Genomic DNA, 15193 nt, shown 5'->3' on the forward strand with positions numbered 1-15193 from the left:
AAGAATCTGTTTTGCTAGAGAATTTCCTTATTAACTTGATGAAATAAGTAGCCATATTGAGAATGTCCATGTGGCAAGGAACTTAGGTAAGCTTCACTCCAAAGGCCATCAAGGAGCTTGACCTCAGTGCTACAGCTGCAAGAAAATAAATTCTGCCAACAACCTGAGTGAGTCTGGAAGTAGATTCTTCTTCAGTGAAGCCTAGATGAGAAAACAGTCCTGTTGGTACCTTGATTGCTGCCTCAGAAGACCCTAAGAAGAGGACCCAGCTAAGCCATGCCTAGACTCCTAGCCCCCAAAAACTGAGATGATAAATATGTGTTTTTTTAGGCTGTCAAGTTTGTAGTAATTTGTTATTCAATGGTCTATCTAATATATACTCCATCTAGCTAATATTAGCCTTACCTCTAATTACTCTCATATCACTTTGTTTAAATCTTTAAAAAAGTTCACATAATAGTTGTTTACTTTTAATTAATTATCTATCTCCCTTCCCCTAAATCTCTTACTAATTTTGTAACCTCTGACAAGTCACTTGAATTCCCTGAAGCTCGGTTTCTCCATCTATAAACTGAGTTTAATCATACCTATGCCCCCAAGGTTGTGAGGGTTAACTAGACTTGTGTTTGAAAGAAGCCCTGTTTGATGTTTTAACTCCTGTTTTTTCAGACTCTTTCTAGATAGAATTAACTTTAATCATGATTCATTCTGTATGCCCTAGATTTTGATGCATATCAGGCCCTAAAATCTTGGCTTACGCCTTGGATTCTTGTCTTCTGGTCTATCTGGCTCTCTGAGTGGACAACAATGCTTGTTTATCTCTGACTGCTTTGTTGCAGCTCATAAGCTGAGCTTATTACACAAGAAGGGTGGTGGTGGCCAACAGTCTACAACAAATGAGAATTTCAAAGCTGGTTTTTTAAAAATATACTTTGGTGCTCTTAGAATAGGGTGGTCACATCCGGCCAATTCCACTACCCTCTTCCTACTAGATAAACAAAACATGAAATTTCTCTTCCTGTAGCATTGAGTCCACTGGGAAAAACATGAACACACTGTGCTTTTAATTAGCTGGAGAATGAATTCTGAGCCTGGGCTGTTTAAAAAAGTTGGGAGCAGAATCTCAGCACCTGCAAAATGGTAACAAGTTTCCTGGATAGTTGTGGTGGCTTATCTGAACATGAGTTCCTTACAGTACCCCAAAACTACCAGTGCCTTCAGGGCCTCCATAAATAAGTGCCTGGTTTATAAGTTTGTATCTTCTGATATAAATCCCATGCTTTGTTACCCTCTGAAAAAATTGTATGTGAATGAAATGTCACAGAATTATAGAAAGGAACTTAGCAATAATCTAGCTAGCATTTTTAATACTGTACTCTCTGCTGTGCAGTGCTTGATAGTGTTTCATTTAATGTGATCCAACTCACTCGTCGTACAGATGGAAAAATCTAAACAATTTGGTTAATTGGCAACTATCATTTATAGCATGTGCTCTACTTCATCATAGTGTTTATATATGAACAACTGAGTACATAAATTACATTTACATGGCAGTTTGAAAGTAGGCAGTGTAATATAATGGTTAGCATCCCTGGCCTTTGGGTGATACAGACTGGGGTTTGAATGCTGGTCTGCTGTCTCCAGCTGTGTGCTATAGGATGAGTTACTTAACCTCTCTGAACCACTATTTCTCCATCTGTATCTTGGAGATTAAAATGCTACATCGGCTTGTTACATGAATTAGATAAAATTAAGAACGTGAATGTAAAATTAAGAATCTAAGTGATTGTGTAGTAAAGTGTGCCGTAAATGATAGCTATTATTATAAAGTACTTTCATATCAATTAAACTTCATGTAATAGATTATTACTATTATTATCATAAACTACATTTTATCTTTTAATATTATCTTATTACTTTACACTTTTTGCAAATAAGAAAATGAAGTCATAGAAAAGAGGTAAATGCTGGTCAGGTGTTCTGTGATATTAGGCAAGAGCTGAGACTCAGATTGAGATGTACAGACTTCAGCTCTCAAGCTGTTTCCTATTCTGCAATGCTGTTTCTTTACAGTAAGTGCTCTTTCCATTCAGCTGAGAACTTAGCTCCCTGCTTAGGCTATAACTCCTTGAGGGCAGGAATTTTGCATCTCCAGGGAAACCAACACATAGGCCTTCAATAGATATGTTTAGTTTATAAAAACAAGTTAACACACAATTCTAAGGAATATGAACTCTTAGTACAAGATAAGTCACTTGTCCCTCAAACTGAATCTCAAAGGCAAAAGCAAGGCAGTTATCACAGAAGGACAAAGTGCAGCATGAACTACCTAGAGATCCAGGACAGGGCATCATTGCTGGGTAATTACTTTGTAGAGGTAATTATATAGGCCATATTTGCATATATTAGCCTAAGGTGGTGTGTGTGTGTGTGTGTGTGTGTGTGTGTGTGTAAAAGCCACATTTTTCCTCCTTTCTGCCCCCACCGAGCACAGTTTCAGAATTTGGTGTTCATAAGGATATAGGGCTTTATTGATTAATTACTTCACCTAATGGGTATTTATTGAGTTTCTAATATGTGTCAGACACTGTATTAGACCCTGAGGACACAAAAATCAGTAAAGCCGAGTCTTTCCTTATGGAACTCATAGTAGGGAAGAAAGATGAAATGTTAACTAGAAAAACATATTTGTGATAACCTACTATTGAGATTGAGGTAAGCTCAAGTTCTTAGAACACATAGCAGGGAGATTCTGATTAGGACCAGGAGGATCAAAGAAAACTCCTTGGAAGGAATGATAAGTGAGCTAAGTCTCAGAGGAGTTAACCTGAATAGGAAGGAAAGGTGTCTATTAAATACCACATGCTCAAAGACATGGAGATTTGAATCATCAGGAGCAGTTCTGGGAAATACAGGTGATTCAGAGCACAACTCAGAGGGAGAGGACCAAGGCCATAAATGTAACTGGTGAAGTAATCATGGGCAGATCTTGAAGACCTTATAAAGCACTTGAAGGATTTTGGACAATAGTTTAAGGCATTTAGAAACCATTAAAGCTTTAAGCAAGGGAGTGACATAATAATATTTGGAAAGATGACCCTAATCATTTGTGCAGAATAAGACTCATGGGCTGATGCTGTTGGAAGGAGAACCTTTAGGAGGCTGTGGAAGTAAACCAAGTGAGAAGTCGTAGCAAGGACCTGGTCACCAAAATATAGGGCAGAGGAAGGAGAGGAGGACGCTGCAGACGACACCCAGACTTTGATGCTGGTGACTGGGGAACGGTGGTATAATTCACTAAGGAGTAATGAGGAACAGACTTTAGTGGGCCACAGGGAGCGCTTGGTTGTGTGGATGTGATAAGAAGGGAAAGGGGAAGAATGGATAAGGATATTGGAGGGAAGCAGTGGTATCACTGAAGCCTGAGCTGGAGAAAATAATGATGTTAGGGGATGATTTATCGCAGCAAATAGAGAGAAAGAGGGAGGTGGAAGAGAAGGTAAAATAAGGACTAAAAAGCGTTAATTGGATTTAACAAATATCAGTTACTAGTAACCATGGTAAGAACAGTTTCAGAGAAGAGCAGGAAGCCAAGAAAAGATGGTTATATATTTTTATTTGGAGGGAAAAAAGCCTAAGGATGGCATGGAAGTCATATTAAAGTTTTCTTCCCTCTGCGAACATGGTAGGATTTCATTTTCTCACACCCTTTGAAGTTAGAGCTATGTGACTTGGTATTGCTAATGAAATGTAAGCAGATGTGACATTGTCACTTTGGGGTGGAAACAAGCTGGTGTGTAATTTTCTACCTTTCTTTTTCCTGTCTCAGAGATCTGGAAAGCATGTGTCAAGACAAATTTCCCGTTAGCCTGCTTGAAAGACTACAATGAACTCAGTATCCCAGGTGACCCACATTGAGTGTGTAACATGAGCCAAAGCTCAGTTAATGTTGATTTCTCTATCTCTTGCATTTTGCATTGCATCTCAGCTTTGTATCCACCAATTTCCTTTTTTATCTTTAGAGTTATTTACTCTTATAATATAGAAAGTGTACTATGTGACCCACATGTTCCAGTACCCAGAACAGATTGGCTAGAGGCTCTGTGTCCCAGTTCCAACTTCCCATAAGAGAGAATTTGATTGGCCAAGCTTGGGTCAGTTGATCACTTCTAGCTCTAATAAGCTTTACCACAATATGGAAGGGGAAGAGCTATGTCATGATACATAAGTTGTGATGGGAGCACAACTCACTTCATGAGAAGAGGTATGGCATAATAGATGGTATCTTTGACATCTCCAGTACAGTTATGAGACTTCAGTGACTGTATCTTGTGGAATTAAAGGCACTGGCTCACTTCAAATAGGGTAGATGCAATCTATAACCGTATCTAACCAAGGGTCAAAGAGGAAGTTCCCATACTTTCAGTACCAATGTTCAATGCCCAGTATTTTGGGTGGGGTGTGGGTGGGAGTTGGAGGAAGCTATAAATCTCTCTGTCATATGCAAAACCATCAGGCCAGAGGGCCAATGGCTCCAACAAGAAACAAAGGTGTAACTCGTAAGTAGGAGGCTTCAGACCAGCTCTGGCAATGGCTGCACTTGCACATAAGAGGAAACATACCATAAAAGATCATTATTCTCATCTGAGGGCAAGTTATTGACTTATTGGGGAAGAGGTATTCAGTAGATGGCAGATCCCCAAATCAAAAGGTCTTTAATCCAAGCAGCTGTGAATGATGCGGGGGATAGCTTATTGTAGGGCCACTATTAACTTTAAACGAGTATGATTTCTCCGTTTCATAATAGCAAATTTCTTGCTTGGTTAAAAAGCTAAGTGAAACAAATCTTTTCATAAAACTTTCCTTTAGTGTATTGTGGCTGACAAACTTGCAAGTAGGCAGTTTGTGAAAGATGATGGGGTTTCCGGCAGAGATATTTTCTGAGATTCCAAGTGTGATCTTGGACCAATAGAAATATGATGAACTTGGAAAGTAACTGGAATCCTTAGTTCTCCATGTATTTCTAATGCTAGAGTTTTGTTGCCATTTGTACAACTGGACAAATTTTTATTTGCCTTAAGAAGGGGATACCATGAAGGGAAAAAAAGTGAAACTCTCACCAGTGTTATAAACTCTGGAAACTCAGAAAACTCTCACCTGATGTGAAATCGTAGCTTCTTTTTCCAAGCCAGTCAGGAGCAGAATTAATTTGCCTCTGATATTCTTGTGGCCATAATCAGCACAGCAGGCATAGGATAAAACCGAAGTGGGCAGCAGACTATTTCCCTCCTCAGAGTTCTGTCTTCACATGATGGGACTCAGCTCTATTTCTGGCCTCTCAGCCATTGATCCTGCCTGAAATCCGAACTCATGGCTTCTGCTCATAACCACTCTTAGCAGGGTATATGCTCAATGGCTTGTTGATTAACAATAGAGGGGAGTAAAGGTCTTTCTAAGTTTATGGTAATGATTGCCTTCTACTGGGTAGGACTTACTTCTGACCTAGACCTAAAGTATTTGCCCAATAGTATCTTGCTGTTTTCCAGGCATGATACCTGAGGCTACAGTCTGGTTTAGATTTTTTAATGAAATCCAATCAATATAACATATTTGGAGGTTGGCAGGGGCTACAAAAGTTAATGGAAGGATTTTAAGCTTCAGACAGTCATAAATGCCAGATAAACCCAAGCTTCTACTTGACTATGCTATGATTGGGAGTTAGTGCCTGCTGAGTGTTTCCTTGGAAAGCAGCCCATCTAAAGCAGATCAACCATGTGGACCTGAGGCACAGTAATTGGAGAAGTCCTGGACTCTCTCCCAGGAATGCCTTTAGTGTTATCTTTTGCCATTTTAGTTATTGTTTTTCTGAACTATCATATATATTTTTATAAATAAATAAATAAAATTGTATAAAAGTGGACCTTTTCCTTCCACCGAAGATGCAAACTCCTAGAGGGAAAGGAGCATGATTTTTATTTCTAGGGTCGTCTACAATACCTAGTAGAGTGTCTGAAAGGATGCAGATAACAAGATGCCTGTGAGAGATTCTCTGAGGCAGACTTTTACTTGGTTTCAAATGCTGTTGTTTTTGTCTATATTTGCTATGATTATTTAATTGGCTCCATCCAGCTCATTGTCCTGCTTTGGTCTCTAAATAGTGTGGTGTGTATGACTGTTTATATGGCCTTATAGACTCAATATCTAAATGACTGAGATAATTGCATTTCTGAGCTTCATTTTACAGATACATAAATTGAGACCCTGGGTAGAGTGAAATCAAAACCCAGGTTTTCTCATTTCCGTGTCTGTTTGCTTTTTCCATGACCTTGAACCCATTGCCTTGCTCTGCCTTCATTTCTTCATGATCTCTGGTTACATGTCCAGCTTTGATCTTGACTCAGTCTTGACCTGGGATGGAATCCCTGACTCTCCCTTGACTTACTCTTGTCCTTTAAACCTGGCCTTTACCTTTGATTTCTAGATTTCTAGCTATTTTCTTCCTCTGCTATGCCCTGAGTTTAGTCTGACACTGGGTATCTGCATATATCCATGAGCTGTTATCATCTGAAAACACACACCCCAAGGCTTTAACACAAGGAGAATCAGGAGGGCTGCTGAGCAAGGTTAGAAATGCCTTGCACCTGCCTGGAGTTAAGCAGGTGGAATGATGACCAGCAAGGCTGCAAATCACCAGGCTGCACCCAGCCCTAGGGCCTCTGAGGAGAGTTATAACTTAAAAAAGCATTAGAAGCCCTGAGGCCAGCTGTCTGTTCTTAAAGTATCCAAGGGTGCTTTTAGTATTTTAGAAGAAGGGAGAACTTTCTAGGAGGGAGTAAGTTTGCCACTCACAGATGGAAGCAATTCTCTAAACCAAACCCTGGAAAACATTCTGGTGATTTATCAGCTTAATAGCAGCTTCTTTCTCTCAGCAGAATTCGGAAAGGCTGAATAAGACTTTGACTCCTAATTTAGGGAATACAGTATGTACAATACTTAGTTTTAGTGAAATGAAAAAAATGGAGCTATGTATTATCATTGTTGCTGTTATTATTATTATTTATTGAAAAGTATTTAAAGCATAGTTATTTACCATGAGAGGCCAACTTTTCATTGAGAAGAGACCCAAGTAATTTCAATAGCCAAACTCTGGGCTGCTTTTAGCATCCAAAACAGCAACCTTCCTAAAAAGCATTCCTCTCTGTCAGATTAGTTTATCAGATCAGCTGGCAAAGAGCTAATCTGGCCTGCTTCTTGCTGCTCCAGGCAGCCTAGAGGCAAAACTGAGACTAGGAGGAGACTAGGTGGACTTGGTTAAAGGTGGAGTTTATTGAAGTTTCTTTGTGATGAAGGGGAGGAATTCTTCTCTAAAAGAAAAAAGTGGGGCTCTGGGCTACTGGACTAACTTGACCAGACTGGTCAATTCAATTCAAAGAAATGCTCCAATTGGTCACACAGGTTGTAAATAACCAGGAAATGTAGGCAAAATAGTTTAAAATTTGTGCTTGTTAGGATTATCTGGAACACCTGATCTTGAAGTCTGATTCTATCAAAATAACTAAATGTAACTCATAGAATTATAAATGGGACTCACTGAAATGCGTTCATTTGTCTGTTTGCCAGTTATTTCTTGTTTACCATTTATGTGGGGAGAGGGGAAGAAGCATCAACTTGCAATTGTTAAAAGCATACTGGAATTTCAAAAAGCCATGACTCTTAAATTCTCTCCATCTTCTCTTTCAGTAACTCCTTATCATCTTAATTTCATGGGTCAGATGTTAGGTTGAGCCCAAATTGCAGGTGCTACTGAGAAGGAAATGGCTAAATGAATAATATTTTTTACTGTTTAATATTTATTGAATCCATCTATTTCTAATTACAATATTGTGTTTCATCTCCTACAAGACTGCTTTTGCACGTGGAGTGAGATGACTTGTAACATATACTGCCATTATTATCAGGGACTTCTTATAGTTATCATTGTTGATTTAAAACCTTAGCAAACTGCAGTACACAGAAATCTGAAATAAAATGAACATCTGGCGACAATGTACCTTTCTCCTTAATTGAAAAAGTTCCCTATGAAATCTAGTGTTATTCATAGCATATACCTTCATTTGCTGCTAAACAGAGACACACAAAAATATAATATATCACATTTTATTGGTAGAAATGTGAAATCTTATAGCATGCACTGTGTTTTATGTGTGTGTGTGTGTGTGTGTGTGTGTGTATGTATGGGCACATAATATATTAAATATGTATTAAATATATATAATATATTAAAACCATAATATATTAAAACCCAGTACTGCACATATTGTTTTCAATTGATTTTTACTGGTAAATTGGGAAAGAAGAGTAAGAGGGATAGAGTGGGTGGGTGTGGTAGGCACTCAGCATAGGTTTGCTGAGTTGAGTTGGGTGCCTAAGACAGAGTGGCAGGGTGAAGGTCTGAGTTCCAAGGTCTGGGCTGTCCTGAGAAGTCACAGAGAGGTTGGTTGGTTCCTTCTCAGTTCTCACATTCCTAATCTTTCACACTAGTGTATTTCTGGCCTTCTTCATTCTCTGAGCAAGTCTTTAATGCTGTTCTTTGTCTGCTGACAACTTAAGAAAGCCCCCTGCAAAGGAAGAGTGAATCACTAACATGGACAGAGATAAATTTTCCAAGAGGAAAAGGTGAGGAAAGGGAAGAGGAAAAGTGAATAAATAAGATACCTATTTCCCCCTAATTTAATGCACAGGCACAGAGGAAAATTTAGCTCTGCAAGTTTTTTTGGTTTTGAATAAGATTTAAATAAAAGCTTTCTAAACCAATAAAGACATATATAAAATTCCTGTTGTCCTCCTTTACAGGAAACTACCTGAATCCTGACAGAAGAGACACATAACTGAAAATAAATTGCTCATTTTGGAGAAATACATTAATTGAATGTATTTGATGCTGTGTAGCCTACTCATTTATTTAAAACATGGCAAAAAGTATTTTAATACTTAGACACACACACGCATGTAGACACATAGAATTTCGTTATCATGTGACAGTTAGGTTGGTTTCCTTTTGTGTTGAAATGGTTGGAATCCAGGAAATCTCATCTAGTCCTTTTGTATCTTCTAGAATAAATTAAAGAAACTGGAATTGAGCTTCTTAAATGGAACTTCAAAGTAACCCAGTGTTACTCTTAGGGATAATGTCAACAATATCTAACACACAAAACATTGCCCTGTCCATTTGTTTCTTGTGATTCTATGGTAAAAGATACTGCTGAATTAGTAGTATTATATTTGTACATGCATTTATGTTTTATAAATCTATTACCTAAAGGTAATGGATCCTAAATCTAGATTTCTATCCCTAACATTTTCCTAAGTTCCAGAAAGGTATTTCCAAATGCCAAATGAACATATTTCTAATTGTGGTAGGTAAAAATTTTAGGATGGTCCCATGACCTTTGCCTGGGTGTACTCCAGTGACTATGTTACATTACATGGCAAAAGGTTGGTAAGCAGTTGGCTTTAAGATAAGGAGATTATCTAGGCGGGACTAATCAAATCACATGAATCCTTTAAAAGCAGAGGGTTTTCTCTAGCTCATAGCAGAAGAGAAATCAGAGAGATCTGAAGCATGGGAAGCTCTGTTGTCAGATTGAAGATGGAGGAAGCCAAGGAGCAGAGACCCCTAGTAGACGGCCTGAATGAATCTGAAAGCGGATTTTTCCCCAGAGCCTCCAAGATAAGAAAAAGCCCAATTCTGGTGAATTCCTTGAATTTTCTCAGCAGAGAATCTAGTTAAGCCTGCCTGAACATCTGACCTACAGAGCTGTTGCCTTCTGTCTGAGGTTGGGGCCTGGCTGTGGGCAAGGGGTGAACTGGGTTCAGACACCTGGTCCCACCACATCTTGCATGGGGTAAGGCAGTAGCCATCCATATCCTCCTGGGCTAGGAGCATCACAGTACACACAGATGACTGAGCAGAATCCTCTTGCCCACTTCTGAGTTAGGTCCTGAGAAGCATGGAGGTTGCAATCCTTTGAGGGTCTCCCATCTGCCATTGGTTTGGGCCGTGGGATACAGGAAGAAGATATTGACTGTATTTATATATTATTTGCTAAACAGGATTCCTTCTATTTAACTTCTTTTACAACTGAAATTTAAACCAATGTTATTGTCTAATATCAATCACCAGGAAAAAAATGTCAGTCAACAGTAATAGGCCCATAATATCACTATAATTTGATATGTAATTGGCCTATAATTTGATCTATAATTCATTTTTGGCGCTTTGACATCACGACCATTGAGTTTAGGTGCTCAGCCATTCTGATGTAGATTGCACTGTGTTGTGTTGTGTTCAAGTGGGTTTCAACTCAGTGAGTCCTGGATTGACTCTAACCTCAGAGTCTTCCTTGTGATCAGTTATGTGGTCATGGAAGCAAAGGGGTTGGGTGGGAGTAGTGGAGGGAACTTGAATTTGGGTTGAGAAACAAGGAATCATATGCAGAACCAAGGAGTAGGTAGAACCCGAAAATACGAAGTTAGTACAAAGAGCTGGAAAAACGACTTATATCAGGGGTCAGGCATTTGTGTGTAGCTTCCATTTCTGTCATTAGCATGCTGTGTTGGCTTTTTCAGAGCAAGTTTCTCAGAGTCTCAGTTTCTCTAGTTGTAAAATATCTGTTCTAAATAGGTCAATGGTTGTGAGAACTGGAAAAAATTAACGCCTCTTGAGCTCTATCCACATGCCTTCGCACTTCAAAAGAAAACACTATACAGATATGGAAGTTGGAGTTTTTACATTTAATGGACACGTAGGCATGGAAGGCCTAATTCTTTGATACTTAGAGAACAGCCATTCTGAGGATGCCCTCTTTGGGAGTGTTTTAAGTATTTGATGATTATATAATAATTGATTGTGCTCTCACACTTCAGAGCAGATTAAGTTTCTTTTTTAATTGTTCTCAGTTTAGTTGAGGTGTAATTGGTATACAACATTATATTAGTTTTAGGTACACAACATTATGATTCAATATTAGTATATATTGTGAAATGATCACCACAACAAATCTAGTTAACATCAGTCACCATACATAGTTACAAATCTTTTTCTTGTGATGAGAACTTTTTTTTTTCAGGAATAGATCCAAGTACATATATAGAAAATTTTTTTAACATCTTTATTGGAATATAATTGCTTTATGATGGTGTGTTAGTTTCTGCTGTATAACAAAGTGAATCAACTATATGTTTACGTATATCCCCAAATCCCCTCCCTCTTGCGTCTCCCTCCCACCCTCCCTAATCCACCCCTCTAGGTGCTCACAGAGCACCGAGCTGATCTCCTGTGCTATGCCAGCTGCTTCCCACTAACTGTTTTACATCTGGTAGTGTATATATATCCATGTCACTCTTTCACTTCATCCCAGCTTACACTTCCCCCTCCCCATGTCCTCAAGTCCATTCTCTACATCTGTGTCTTTATTCCTGTCCTGCTTCTAGGTTCTTCAGAACCTTTTTTTTTTTTTTTTTTTAGATTCCATATATATGTGTTACCATACGGTATTTGTTTTTCTCTTTCTGACTTACTTCACTCTGTATGACACACTCTAGGTCCATCCACCTCCCTAAAAATAACTCACAGTTTTGTTTCTTTTTATGGCTGAGTAATATTCCATTGTATATATGTGCCACATCTTCTTTATCCATTCTTCTGTCGATGGACACTTAGGTTGCTTCCATGTCCTAGCTATTGGAAATAGTGCTGCAATGAACGCTGTGGTACAAGACTCTCTGTGAATTATGATTTTCTCTGGGTATATGACCAGTAGTGGGATTGCTGGGTCATATGGTAGTTCTATTTTTAGTTTTTTAAAGGAACCTCCATACTGTTCTCCATAGTGGCTGTACGAATTTACATTCCCACCAGCAGTGCAATCCTTCACTTTTTAATATGGTTTATCACATTGATTTTCGTATATTGAGGAATCCTTGCATTCTGGGATGAACCCCACTTTATCATGCTGTATGATCCTTTTAATGTGCTGTTGGATTCTGTTTGCTAGTAGTTTGTTAAGGATTTTTGCATCTATGTTCATCAGTGATATTGACCTATAGTTTTCTTTTTTTGTGACATGTTTGTCTGGTTTTGGTATCAGGGTAATGGTGGCCTTGTAGAATGAGTTTGAGAGTGTTCCTCCCTCTGCTGTATTTTGGAAGAGTTTGAGAATGATCAGTGTTAGCTCTTCTCTAAATGTTTGATAGAATTTGCCTGTGAAGCCATCTGGTCCTGGGCTTTTGTTTGTTGGAAGATTTTTAATCACGGTCTCAATTTCAGTCCTTGTGATTGGTCTCTTTATATTTTCTATTTCTTCCTGGTTCAGTCTTGGAAGGTTGTGCTTTTCTAAGAATTTGTCTGTTTCTTCCAGGTTGTCCATTTTATTGGCATATAGTTGCTTGTAGCAGTCTCTCATGATCCTTTATATTTCGGCAGTGTCAGTTGTTACTTCACCTTTTTCATTTCTAATTCTGTTGATTTGAGTCTTCTCTCTTTTTTTCTTGATGAGTCTGGCTAATGGTTTATGAATTTTGTTTGTCTCCTCAAGGAGCCAGCCTTTAGTTGTATTGATGTTTGCTATCGTTTCCTTAATTTCTTTTTTTTTTTTTTTCTGATCTGATCTTTATGATTTCTTTCCTTCTGGTAACTTTGGGGTTTTTTTTTTGTTGTTGTTCTTCTCTCTGATTGCTTTAGGCATGGGGTTAAGTTGTTTATTTGAGTTTTTTCTTGTTTCTTCAGGTAGGATTGTATTGCTATAAACTTCCCTCTTAGAACTACTTTTGCTGCAACCCATAGGTTTTGGGTCGTCATGTTTTCATTGTCATTTTTCTCTAAAAATGACAATCAAAACAAATCAAATTATTTTGATTTCCTCTGATTTTTTCAGTGATCTCTTGGTTATTTAGTAATATATTGGTTAGCCTCCATGTGTTTGTATTTTTTACAGATTTTTTCCTGTAATTGATATCTAGTCTCATAGTGTTGTGGTCGGAAAAGATACTTGATATGATATCAGTTTTCTTCAATTTACCAAGGCTTGATTTGTGACCCACAATATGATCTATCCTGGAGTATGTTCCTTGCACACTTGAGAATGAAGTGTATTCTGTTGTTTTTGGATGGAATGTCCTATAAATATCAAGTAAGTTCGTCTTGTTTAATGTTTCATTTAAAGCTTGTGTTTCCTTATTTATTTTCATTTGGGATGATCTGTCCATTGGTGAAAGTGGGGTGTTAAAAGTCCACTGCTATTATTGTGTTACTCTTGATATCTCCTTTTATGGCTGTTAGCATTTGCTTTATGTATTGATGTGCTCCTATGTTGGGTGCATAAATATTTACAATTGTTATATCTTCTTCTTGGATTGATCCCTTGATCATTATGTAGTGTCCTTCTTTGTCTCTTGTAATAGTCTTTATTTTAAAATCTATTTTGTCTGATATGAGTATTGCTACTCCAGCTTTCCTTTGATTTCCATTTGCATGGGAATATCTTTTTCCATCCCCACACTTTCAGTCTGTGTGTGTCCCTGGGTCTGAAGTGGCTCTCCTGTTGATAGCGTATATATGGGTCTTGTTTCTGGATTCAGCCAGTCTATGTCTTTTGGTTGGAGGCTTTAATCCATTTACATTTAAGGTAGTTATCGATATGTATGTTCCTATTACCATTTTCTTAATTGTTTTGGGTTTGTGTTTGTAGGTCTTTTCCTTCTCTTGTGTTTCCTGTCTAGAGAAGTTCCTTTAACATTTGTTGTAAAGGTGATTTGGTGGTGCTGAATTGTCTTAGCTTTTGATTGTCTGTAAAGGTTGTAATTTCTCTGTCGAATCTGAATGAGATCCTTGCTGGGTAGAGTAATCTTGGTTGTAGGTTTTTCCCTTTCATCACTTTAAATATGTCCTGCCACACCCTTGTGGGTTGCAGAGTTTCTGCTGAAAGATTAGCTGTTAAGCTTATGGGGAATCCCTTGTATTTGTGACTTTTCCCTTGCTGCTTTTAATATTTTTTCTTTGTATTTAATTTTTGATAGTTTGATTAATATGTGTCTTGGTGTGTTTCTCCTTGGATTTATCCTGTATGGGACTCTGTGCTTCCTGGACTTGATTTACTATTTCCTTTCCCATAATAGGGAAGTTTTCAACTATAATCTCTTCAAATATTTTCTCAGTCCCTTTCTTTTTGTCTTTTTCTTCTGGGACCCCTCTAATTCGAATGTTGGTGGCTTAATATTGTCCCAGAAATCTCTGAGACTATCCCCAATTCTTTTCATTCTTTTTTCTTTATTCTGCTCTGCAGTAGTTATTTCCTCTATTTTATCTTCCAGGTCACTTTTCCTTTCCTCTGCCTCAGTTATTCTGCTATTGATTCCTTCTAGAGAATTTTAAATTTCATTTATTGTGTTGTTCATTATTGTTTGTTTGCTCTTTAGTTCTTCTAGGTCCTTGTTAAATGTTTCTTGCATTTTCTCCATTCTATTTCCAAGGTTTTGGATCATCTTTAGTATCATTACTCTGAATTCTTTTTCAGGTACACTGCCTATTTCCTTGTCATTTGTTTGGTCTGGTGGGTTTTTACCTTGCTCCTTCATCTGCTGTGTATTTCTCTGTCTTGTCATTTTGCTTAACTTACTGTGTTTGGAGTCTCCTTTTCACAGGCTGCAGGTTCATAGTTCCCATTGTTTTTGGTGTCTGCCCCCAGTTGGTAAGTTTGGTTCAGTGAGTTGTGTAGGCTTCCGATGTTGGGGACTGGTTCCTGTGTTCTGAGAGATGAAGCTGGATCTTGTCTTTCTGGTGGGCAGGACCGCATCTGGTGGTGTGTTTTGGAGTGCCTGTGAACTTATTGTGATTTTAGGCAGCCTCTCTGCTAATGGTTGGGGTTGTGCTGCTAGTTGTTTGGTATGGGGTGTCTAGCACTGGAGCTTGCTGACCATTGAGTGGAGCTGGGTCTTAGCCTTGAGATGGAGATCTCTGGGAGAGGTCTTGCTGATTGATATTACATGGGGCTGGGAGGTCTCTGCTTTACCGATGTCCTGAACTCGGCTCTTCCACCTCAGAGGCTCAGGCCTGACACCCGGTGAACCAAGACCCTTTTGGGAAGTCTGAGGTCTTCTGCCAGTGTTCAGTAGGTGTTCTGTAAGAGTTGTTCCA

This window comes from Neophocaena asiaeorientalis, unplaced genomic scaffold (genome assembly GCF_003031525.2).
Source record: "Neophocaena asiaeorientalis asiaeorientalis breed wild unplaced genomic scaffold, Neophocaena_asiaeorientalis_V1.1 scaffold18, whole genome shotgun sequence".
Taxonomy (NCBI): Eukaryota; Metazoa; Chordata; class Mammalia; order Artiodactyla; family Phocoenidae; genus Neophocaena; species Neophocaena asiaeorientalis.